We start from the raw sequence: 10385 nt of genomic DNA on the forward strand, positions 1-10385 counted from the left end.
GCATTTTGCTTGGCAACAGGAGGAACATTCGCCATTTTGTGAGGAGCAAGAGGCCAGATCGAGTGCTGATGCCACTCGCAGCTTTGTTTGGCTGAAGAGGTGTTCATTCTGGAGAGAGAGCGAGAGTTGTCTGGACCATCCTCAGATGCTGCACAGAAGTAGGCAGGTGATGTACGGTGTTGCGGAAGGACTACAGAGGTGGAGCAGCAGTCCGACTTACAAGATATTTAACAGACCAGTACTCCTTTGGTTCACTAACCATGTGGTGAAATTTAAAGCTCATGGTGAAGAGAGGTGCTCAGGGCTGCAGGGGAAGAAAGGATGTGCTGATGCACTGGAGTGTGAAACATTGCCAAGTATTCCTGGAGAGGTGCCGGGGGAGAAACAAAGAGTAATCCCCACCCAAAATAATTCTACTCTCATATATGGAGTGTAAGGTGCACATATGGTGTAGTGAGCAAAAATGCAGAATAGGTGGTGAAAATATGGAATAGAAGTTGTCTAAAAAACATACAAGTTAAAGCACCAATAAAAACCCCCAAAAACCTGTTCCCCCCCCAAAAGTCCAAACAAGCATTGGCATAGCCAATAGGTCTCGCCTTTGGGACCTTATAAGTGTTTAGTTATCCAGCACAATATCCTTGGTGCAACAACATCAAATATTGCATGGCTATACACTTATAAGGTCCCAAAGGCGAGACCTATTGGCTATGCCAATGCTTGTTTTGAGTGATTGGCTTGTGCAGGTATGCCACTGTGAGGTAGAGATGCTGCGAGTGCTTTTACAGGAGCCCCTGTGACATTGCGCCTCTTCCAAATGTATCTTGGGCCTGGTGTAATACTTCTAGGCCCTATTCCCGTCTTCTCGCACCCAATGCATCCTTAAATGTCCCATGTACAGCCGGGGTTGACACTCCTATTACTCCTGCCCTCCAGTGACACTTTACCTGTCGCAGGTGGTGGTGGATGTGGTGGTGGTGGTGGACGTGGTGGTGGTGGTGGACGTGGTGGTAGTGGTGGTGGACATGGTGGTGGTGGACGTGGTGGTGGAGGATGTGGTGGTGGATGTGGAAGGGTGGTGGACGTGGTGGTGGATGTGGTGGTGGACCTGGTGGTTGTGGACGTGGTGGTGGTGGACATGGACGTGGTGGTGGTGGACGTGGTGGTGGTGGACGTGGTAGTGGACGTGTTGGTGGTGAACATGTTGGTGGTGGACATGGTGGTGGTGGACGTGGTTGTGGTGGTGGACATGGTGTGGTGGACGTGGTGGTGGTGGTGGACGTGGTGGTGGTGGACATGGTAGTGGTGGACGTGGTGGTGGTGGACATGGTGGTAGTGGGCGTGGTGGTGGACATGGTGATGGTGGTGGATGTGGTGGTGGTGGATGTGGTGGTGGGGGACGTGGTGCTGTTGGATGTGGTGGTGGTGGTGGATGTGGTGGACGTGGTGGTGGTGGATGTGGTGAACATGGTGGTGGTGGGCGTGGTGGTGGGCGTGGTGGTGGTGGAGGACGTGGTGGTAGTGGACATGGTGGGGGTGGTGGTGGACATGGTGGTGGACGTGGTGGTGGATGTGGAGGTGGACGTGGTGGTGGTGGACATTGTGGTGGACGTGGTGGTTGTGGACGTGGTGGTGGACATGGTGGTGGTGGATGTGATGGTGATGGACGTTGTGGTGGGGGTGGATGTGGTGGTGGTGGTGGTGTTGGCAGTGGACGTGGTGGTGGACGTGGTTGTGGTGGACGTGGTGGTGGTGGACGTGGTAGTTGTGGACGTGGTGGACCAGGTGGTGGCAATGGACCCGGTGGTGGACGTGGTGGTGGACGTTGGTGGACGTGGATGTGGTGGTGGTGGTGGTGGATGTGGTGGTTGTGGACGTGGTGGTGGATGTGGTGGTGGTGGTGGTGGTGGTGGACATGGTAGTGGTGGTGGACGTGGTGGTGGTGGTGGTGGATATGGTGTTGGTGGATGTGGTGGTGGTGCTGCTGGTGGTGGTGGACGTGGGGGTGGTGGTGGTGGGCATGGTGGTGGTGGTGCGAGTGCGAGCGAAAGAGAGAGTGAGTGAGGGGGGAATGAAAGAAAAAAAATGCGGCCCGTGCCAGATAAAGTACTGACATTGCTTGAGTTATTCAATGCACTTTATGCCCCGCAGCTGGTAGTAGGAAAGTAACATGCAAACATAATGCAATGAATGTGATGGGACACTGTGGAGAGAGAGCCGTGCACGGGGGAAAACTTATAATGTGATATTTTAGGGCTCAGTAGTGTCTGCCTTATATTGAGGCTATTGTTAATTGTCATTACAAACAAAATTGTAAGATGAATTACTGTCTCTGTGCGACCTGCGACAAGAAAGAGAGAGAGAGCGAGAGACAGAGTGGAAGCGAAAGAATGAGTAGGTGAGGGGGGAATGAAAAAAAAAAACGAGGCCCGCGCTGTGTTTAATGACTGTGAATGACTAATGCTGAAACTCAAACAAGCACCAGCTGTTTTCAAGCACACTCGTGCTTGTGGTGGCATCCGCCTTGCGGGAGCGAGCAGCGGCCAATTAGCACGCGCGCCGCTGCTCGCTCCCACAAGGTGGATGCCACCACAAGCACAAGTGTGCTTGAAAAGGAGCAGACCGATGGCTAAAGGCCCTCCTAGGGCAGCACATGCGCGCTGCCTTGGCGAGATCTAAAAAAGGGTATTTTGAATCAACCAAAAAAACAAAACAACCATAAGCTTGTCTTTATTAGCTATTAAGTCCTGCACAGCTGCCCATGAATTGTTGGTGCAGGATGTGTCTGAAGGTTCTTCAAAGCAGCGATTGCCCCTCCACAATGGGTTGGACACAGAACCTTGCTAAAGGTGCAGGCCTACGGCAAACCCGGCAGTGGAGGTTGGGGACAGGGAACTCGTGCAGACTAAATGAAATACCTATGACCACACAATACATATATGAAGCAGTCATAACACCTAAAAACACAGTGTGATTAAATAAAAAGGCATTTTCAACCAGCAAATACTACTACATTCTAAGTCGACCCTTTCATAGTGATAATGGTAATGTGATATATAATCATGTCTGTAAGATTATTAATGACATTTGTAATTGTATCTGCCACATCAAGGGTGAGGTCATGATCATTGCATTTGGTGTGAGAGTTATGGTTTGCATGCCTCTGGTGCGAGTTGTTTATTCTGGTCCTAACCATAGCCGGTGAATTTCAGTGGTTTTCCGTGTTGATTGACAACCACAAATACACTTTAGCTGTGATGATTTAATCAAATTGCTACATTTTTATTTCAACATATTTTAAGGCGTTCTAACCAGAGCTAATCATAACTCCACTTTAGCCTTTGTTCCCTTGAGAAAAAACTGAAGAATGTTTCATAAACTCCATTCTAGAACTTCATACCTTATGTTCTGATTCTGATTTAGCTAATACACATAATAAACTGAATGGCATAGACTTGCAGACATTTCGTCAGGGGCCAAAAAGTATGGTCAGTGGCATTCTCGAGTGTGGGGGTTGGTGTGGCTTAAGGTGGGTGTAAGGGGAAGCTAAGCATGTAGATGGGCCAGTGCTTAATTTGAGCCAGTGGTTTCCGGTGCTCAGCACCCACTCTTAACACTTAACCATTAACAACGGCGCTTTTCATGAGCACCAGTTAAGGACACAATTTATGGTAGGCACAGAGAGAATAAGCGATTTGCCCAGAATCACAGGATGTTGATCCACCAATGCTGAGACTCAAACCTGGTTCCCCAGCTTTGAAGTCGGCAGCTATGGCCATTACACCACATCCTCTCCCACTTTCATGGTTAGTAGTGGATTCGGGTTTAAGTGGTGCTAACAGGAGAAATGGACTGGTGCAAGCTGCCTGCTGACAAGAGCCCTGGCACTTATGTTTTTTACAAACTAAACACTGAGATGGTGTAGATCACACACCACGCCTCTACCTAGCTTTTGTCTACCACCCAAACTCTTACTTTGTGTCAAGAATTAAAGACAAAGAATCAACTTTTGATATAAAACGTGAGAGGGAAAGAGATGCTCATCTAGTGCAGGGATGCTCAAAGTGGGGAACAACCTTGTCAACGCAGTCATTACATCGCACTACATTTACAACGCAGTCATTACATCGTTACATCCTTTACAACGCATGTCACTACAATGCATCCATTACATTGCATGTCACTACAACGCATGACACTACAACGCGTGTCACTACAAAGCAGGCATTACTTGGCATGTCATGCAACGCGTACCATTACAACGCAGACTACCCCTACACTATCCAACACTTACCCTACTGTTGCACCCCCCTGGAGTTAGAATAGTAACTTTTACCCCTACACTATCCCACACTTACCCTACTGTTGCAGCCCCTGGAGTTAGAATAATAATGGTTACCCCTATACTATCCAACACTTAAATGCAATGTAATGGTATGCGTTGTAATGGTATGCGTTGTAAAGGTATGATGCGATGTAATAGAATGCGTTGTAAATGTAGTTTTAAAAAAATTGTTGTAGTGGTATGTGATGTAAATGTATGCGTTGTAAAGGATGTTGCGATGTTAAAACTGCATTGTAAAGGGATGCTTTGTAAATGTATGCATTGTAACGTCATACATTTGCTCAAAGTATGCTGTCTCCTGGTGAACAGCAGCACAGGGCTTCTGTTTACTTGACAGAGCATGAACATTCAAAAAGCCGTTAAACAGGCAAGCAAAAGAAGCAAAAAAGATGTCCTGAAAAACTTACCTTTAGAGCCACTTTAATTTTCAAAGACATCTTGCACTAATAAAGTACAAATCTGAGAAACAGTCTTCAAAATTTAAAAAAAGGGTATTTCACTCACATGGACACGTGTTCCACTTTAGTACTTCAGATTAAATCACTACATTGAGAGACATTTATTAGTAGTGATCATTTTCAAATATGAATGCAGAAACATTCATGGCCCCCGTCCTGACAACTGTGCCATACGTTAACCGAGAGGCGAGTCATTTGCCAGGTGCTCCATCTGTGTGGCCGAGGTTATTAGAGTTGGGCAATATTATAGTTTATTAAATTAAACCCCAGACAAGTTTTGCACAGTTCACATCCAAAACTCATACATTCCAAGGTGCTTTTTAATGCGGTAATAAAGAACAAGCATTGAAAATGCAATAGGTCTCGCCCTCGTTTAAGTTAAAGTAAATCGGTTTGTAAATAGGTGGCTTTTTAGCTTTGCTTTTATTAGTGGTTTTCAAATTTTCATGTACATAACATGCATATGTGTGCATATATGTATATGTATGCATGCATTTATATTTGTATTTATATAGATATGCAGATGTATATATATGTTTATATATGTATATATATACACATACATATATATAAATGCATATGCATATATGAGTAGTAGAGTGTGTAGAGAATAGAGTAGTAGAGAGTGAGAAGTAGAGAGTGAGTAGAGAGTAGTAGAGAGTGAGTAGCAGAGAGTGAGTAGTAGGAAGTAGTAGAGAGTGAGTAGTAGAGAATGAGTAGTAAAGAGTGAGTAGTAGAGAGTGAGTAGTAGAGTGGAGTAGTAGAGTGGAATAGTAGAGAGTGAGTAGTAGAGTAGTAGAGTAGTAGAGAGTGAGTTGAGAGTAGTAGAGAGTGAGTAGTAGAAAGTAGTAGAGAGTGAGTAGTAGAGAGTAGTAGAGAGTGAGTAGTAGAGGGTAGAGTAGTAGAGTAGAGAGTAGTAGAGAGTGGGTAGTAGAGAGTGAGAAGTAGTGAGCAGTAGAGAGTGAGTAGTAGAGGGTGAGTAGTAGAGAGTAGTAGAGTGAGTAGTAGAGAGTAGTAGAGCATGAATAGTAGAGAGCGAGTAGTAGAGTAGTAGAGAGTAGTAGAGTGAGTAGTAGAGAGTGAGTAGTAGAGAGTAGTAAAGAGTGAGTAGTAGAGAGTATTAGTAGAGAGTGAGTAGTAGAGAGTGAGTAGTAGAGAGTAGTAGAGAGTGAGTAGCAGAGATTGAGTAGTAGAGAATAGGAGAGTGAGTTGTAGAGAGTAGTAGAGAGTGAGTGGTAGAGAGTAGTAGAGAGTGAGTGGTAGAGAGTAGTAGAGAGTGAGTAGTAGAGAGTTAGTAGAGAGTGAGTGAATAATAAGGCTGCCACATGTTGCCATGCAATGGCGAGCATACCGCAAGGGTTATCTGGTCACCTTCCATTTGATGATTGGTGTATTTAGTTCTTACACTGATACTAGTGAGGTGAAAACTACCCAGAAAGAGGTAACGCATGTACAAATGTCAAAACAGTCCATTAATACTGCCCCAAAAAAGTGTCACAGTATGCACCGCTTCAGATCCTGCCTGGTTACCCCCTACTGATGCGCTTTGGGCACCCTTTTATTCCTAACCCTTACTACCTACCTTTGTCTTCATAGCACTTAGATGCTGAGGACAAGCGCCCATTCGCATCCAGTGGTTCTGATGCCTCCTGTGCACCTGCCCACCTGCCCTATACATGTACAAAATGTCACGGAGCTGCATCACTCATCTATCACCAGCTTCCAGGCCCTGATCGCCAAGCACTTGTAAACCCCGTATTTAAGCGCTACACAAATACCACGAACACAGAGCCTCTTGTTTACAAGCAGAGCTGGACAGGGGGTGGGGGGGGGTACGTTTTCTTAAGCCAATGCCCTTAAACTGTAATTAAAAAAAAGTACACGCGCTGTTTAAAAAGGAATAAATGAACTCGGCACTGTTCTAGTAACACGGCAGATTGGTCAAGATGAGGCACCTGGATTCAGCCCAACCGGTGCCCACACGGATCAGTGCACGTTCTTTGTGTATTTTATGGTTACGTTGGAAACTAATAGACACACAACGACAATCTAAGGGCGTCTTTCCGTGGAGTCAGGTCTGGCTCGGTCACTACGAACCCCAGGGCTCCTTGGGTACTCCGTTCACACTGTAGGCCCGCCACCACCCTCTGTGGACGTCTTAGAAAAAGAGGACCCACCTGTGTACTCTAGGGTCCTGGCTGCCCGCGTCCTCAGCGCCCAGCCGCAGCCGGCTCCAGCCGTGGAATGACGGCGCTGGGATGACACACTCTGCGCCGCTTGGCTCCTAGCAGCGCTCGGCCACGCCCCGAGCAGGTATACAGCAGTCAGTGCGAGCCAGGCGCAGGGGGAAGGTGCAGCCGCCAGGGAGGCGTCACAACCAGGCCCCGTACTAGCGGGTGGGCCAGGCCCACCCAAACATGAGCCTGGCCCACCCAAACAGGAGCCTTGGCCCTCGCAGTGAGGGCTTGAAGGCAGGCGCACAACACAGTTTGGCTCAGAGTGCTTAACCCCCTCCCCTCCCCCTCTCCTGTGTGTCAGCCCGGCTGAGACAGCATCCAGGGCGCGCACACACAGACAGACAGTTTTCGAGCTTATCGCAGCCGCACCAGACTTCATTTGCATGTAAACAAGCCTTTGTTTATTTTGTCACCTCCACTAGCGACATGGCAAAAGGTGACACATTCTTTCTTTGACAAAGGTAGCCTTTGCCTACTGTCCTGCTCCGTGGATATTTCTTTTTCTATGCAGAGCAGGAGAAAATAAGTTTGTTTATTCTGCCTCACCTTTCCTGGCCCCTGCAGCAGCTAGTCACATCAGGCTGTGACACAAAGTTTGACTAATGGAGTAGGTAAGAACATGTGTTACTAGTTGTTTTTCTTTTTAAAATCTGCGCAGGCCCAGCAGGACACATACTTCATGAGTGCTTCATTTGAACAGTTTTCATCATTATCATGGCTGATGCAGGACAACAATAAGGCAATACAAAATGCCCAGATAACGCTGGTGATTAATGATGCTGCTGGAGAGCAATCATTTGTCTGTTAGTAGTTTTTAAATGCAGATGAACTGTATTTTATGTAGAAGCTCAGTGGGTTACTGCCTTTGTCACAGCGATCCTTGTGTTACTTGCAGTTCAGAAGTTACAATCCTAACATAGGACAGTGACCTATGAACTGTCATCAAAGAGCTGCATACAAACATGAATGGTATAGTTAGTAATTCGTTTTTTTTGTTTTGTGATATAGTTTGAACTTCCCCAGTCTTTCATCATTCTAATGCTGCTAAAATGAGTATATTTGGGCAGATGTACATTTTTATCAGTAAAGCTGAACCCCATGGAATATTCTTTAAATCCTATGGTTGTGTTTCCCCAGACCAAACCCTCTTAAAATATACTTGCCACCAGTATGGATGACATGTGATTCATACTCCTTATAATCCTCATTGGCTTATGTAAAATTACCTGTAGATTGATTTACATACTTGTATGATTCATTATCTCTGTATAATGTGTGCGTGGTGTAAAGTACTGATACACACTACACTGATATGATTAGCGCTATACAACAAATGAAATGCATATGAGAGAGGGGCTACGTAAAGATGAGGGGCACTGTTGGAGGGTGGCGGTGGGGGACTCCGAGGAGGAGGTCATGAGGTGGACGGGGGAGCTAGGGAGAGATGAGGGGCACTGGTGGAGGGTGGTAGTGAGGGAGTCTGAGGAGGAGGTAATGAGGGGGAGGGGCTACAGAGAGATGAGGGACACTGATGGAGGGTGGCAGTGAGGGAATCCGAGGAGGAGGTCATGAGGGGGAGGGGCTATGGGGAGATGAGGGGCACTTGTGGCTTGTGGCAGTGAGGGAATCCAAAGAGGAGGTCAATAGGGGGGTCATGGAGGGATGAGGGGCCCTGTTGGAAGGTGGTAGTAAAGGTTATTTACAGAGAAAGAGGTTATTGGTGTGGCGCCCAAAAAGACTTTCGCATCAGCCCTGTCATGGCTTTTCTGTTTTTGTTTATTTAATTAGCAGTCGGGTCATAAGGGCTACTGGGGAACATACTTTAAAGTGCATGCTAATTATATTCACCGCTATATTCAATATGTGAGAAGTTGGCCTGGTATATGCTGGTCACTAGTTATAGTGGCCACCTTGCACCAGTCCAATTCGACTCTTATGGTAGTAGGTTTAAGACAACCTTTTAAAGAAAGCTATCCTAGTGGTAGCTTTGGAGAGCAGCCTTCAGGCTAAGTCTTTAGAGGAATGTAAAGCAGCTTGTTTTACCTTATAATCTCTTGAATTAATAAATGAAAGGACACCACACAGGTATGTATATCAAATATATATGTATTTATTACTAACAACTCTCTGCTAATCTCTTTATGAGATTAGAAGTCAGGAACATCTGCACAAATCAACATCTCACAATAAGTTAAGCACAAATATGGCTGGGGCCCTAGGGGCGTACCAGACCATATACTAAAAAAGAGACTTAGAGATAACGACTTGCAAGAGGACAAGGCCTAGGGCTTTCAGAAGCGCTGGGGCCTCACGAAACCACCCAAGGCAGGTAAGTAAAGGAAGCATGCAGTGTGAGAACACAGCCGCGCATCCCTATTGACTTCAATGGAGCAAGTCGCGATTGAAAATTAAGAGTTTAAGGATACTTCGGGAGAGTCTACAAGCAAGTCACTTACAGGGTAAGTAGTTCTAGAGCCGACACCCACAGGAGCACCGTAGTGCTAGAGTTACCTCACCCAGGGAAGCCAGGTGCATAGGTGTCTTTTGGTGTCGGGTCGCGGCGTCGTTTCAATGGGAGCCAATGAAGACTTGCTGCTTGTGAAGACAGGAGAAGTGTCCGGTGGAATCCAAGGCTGGATTCAGAAGAAAGAAGACCTGAAAGCAGAGGGGACAGTGTTCAAATTCACTTGGCATTGACCCGGGGCAAGTAAGATGGATGCCCACAGTCGTCGGGTGATTTCAGGTGATCCATGGGTGTCTTGACTCTTCAGCCACGAGGTCCAGGAGGCATCGACGACAACCAGGAGCTGGATTCGGCGTGACCCACGAAGTCAGCAGCTTACTGCGGTGTTGGTGACCAGATTGGAGCCAACAAGCCTTGGTAACAGCAAGTCTTGTGGAAAGGGTAAAAAGTCAGCGGTGCAGACCAGCAAGGTCTGAGGGACTCACCCAGCAAGGGTAAGTCAGGGCAGGCCTGGAACAACCAGGGGAGCCCTTTGGAACTGTAGAAAAGTCTTCTGGGGACCCACAAGCCAACCGGCAAGGGATGGCGAAGACGCCTCGGGAGGATTCACTCAACAGGGGCCCACGGTCACTCGGGACAGGGTAGACCTCTGATCTTCGGAGGCATTCCTGCTGGAGGCTTGAACCACACGTGGTCCAATGTACAGGTTCGTAGAACGTCATGAAGGGGTTGCACTCGAAAATAGTGCAAGGTACCCAGGGATTGCGGTTCCTCGTCACTCGTGGGGTCCACTTGCCTCAGCGACGCTGGGGAGTCATGATGGCCTTGGAGAAGTCAGGAAATCCTTTCCTGGGCTGCAGGGACTTCGGTCTCCGGCGGGA

At 47.2% G+C, this 10385-nt stretch overlaps 1 protein-coding gene across 2 annotated transcripts in view; it reads right to left on the reverse strand.

Moving 5' to 3' along the window:
* The window catches only part of LOC146859851 (dual specificity tyrosine-phosphorylation-regulated kinase 3-like), a 28943-nt gene extending 21664 nt beyond the window's left edge, over positions 1-7279 (reverse strand). Inside the window, exon 1 of one of the 2 annotated variants that reach the window (XM_085643591.1) lies at positions 6981-7279. The gene's annotated coding sequence lies outside the window, so the exon portion shown is untranslated. The remainder of the gene's footprint in view (positions 1-6980) is intronic. The other variant, XM_085643590.1, reaches the window with a different exon arrangement.
* Positions 7280-10385: the final 3106 nt, after the last annotated feature.

This window comes from Triturus cristatus, chromosome 3_1, assembly GCF_964204655.1.
Source record: "Triturus cristatus chromosome 3_1, aTriCri1.1, whole genome shotgun sequence".
NCBI lineage: Eukaryota > Metazoa > Chordata > Amphibia > Caudata > Salamandridae > Triturus > Triturus cristatus.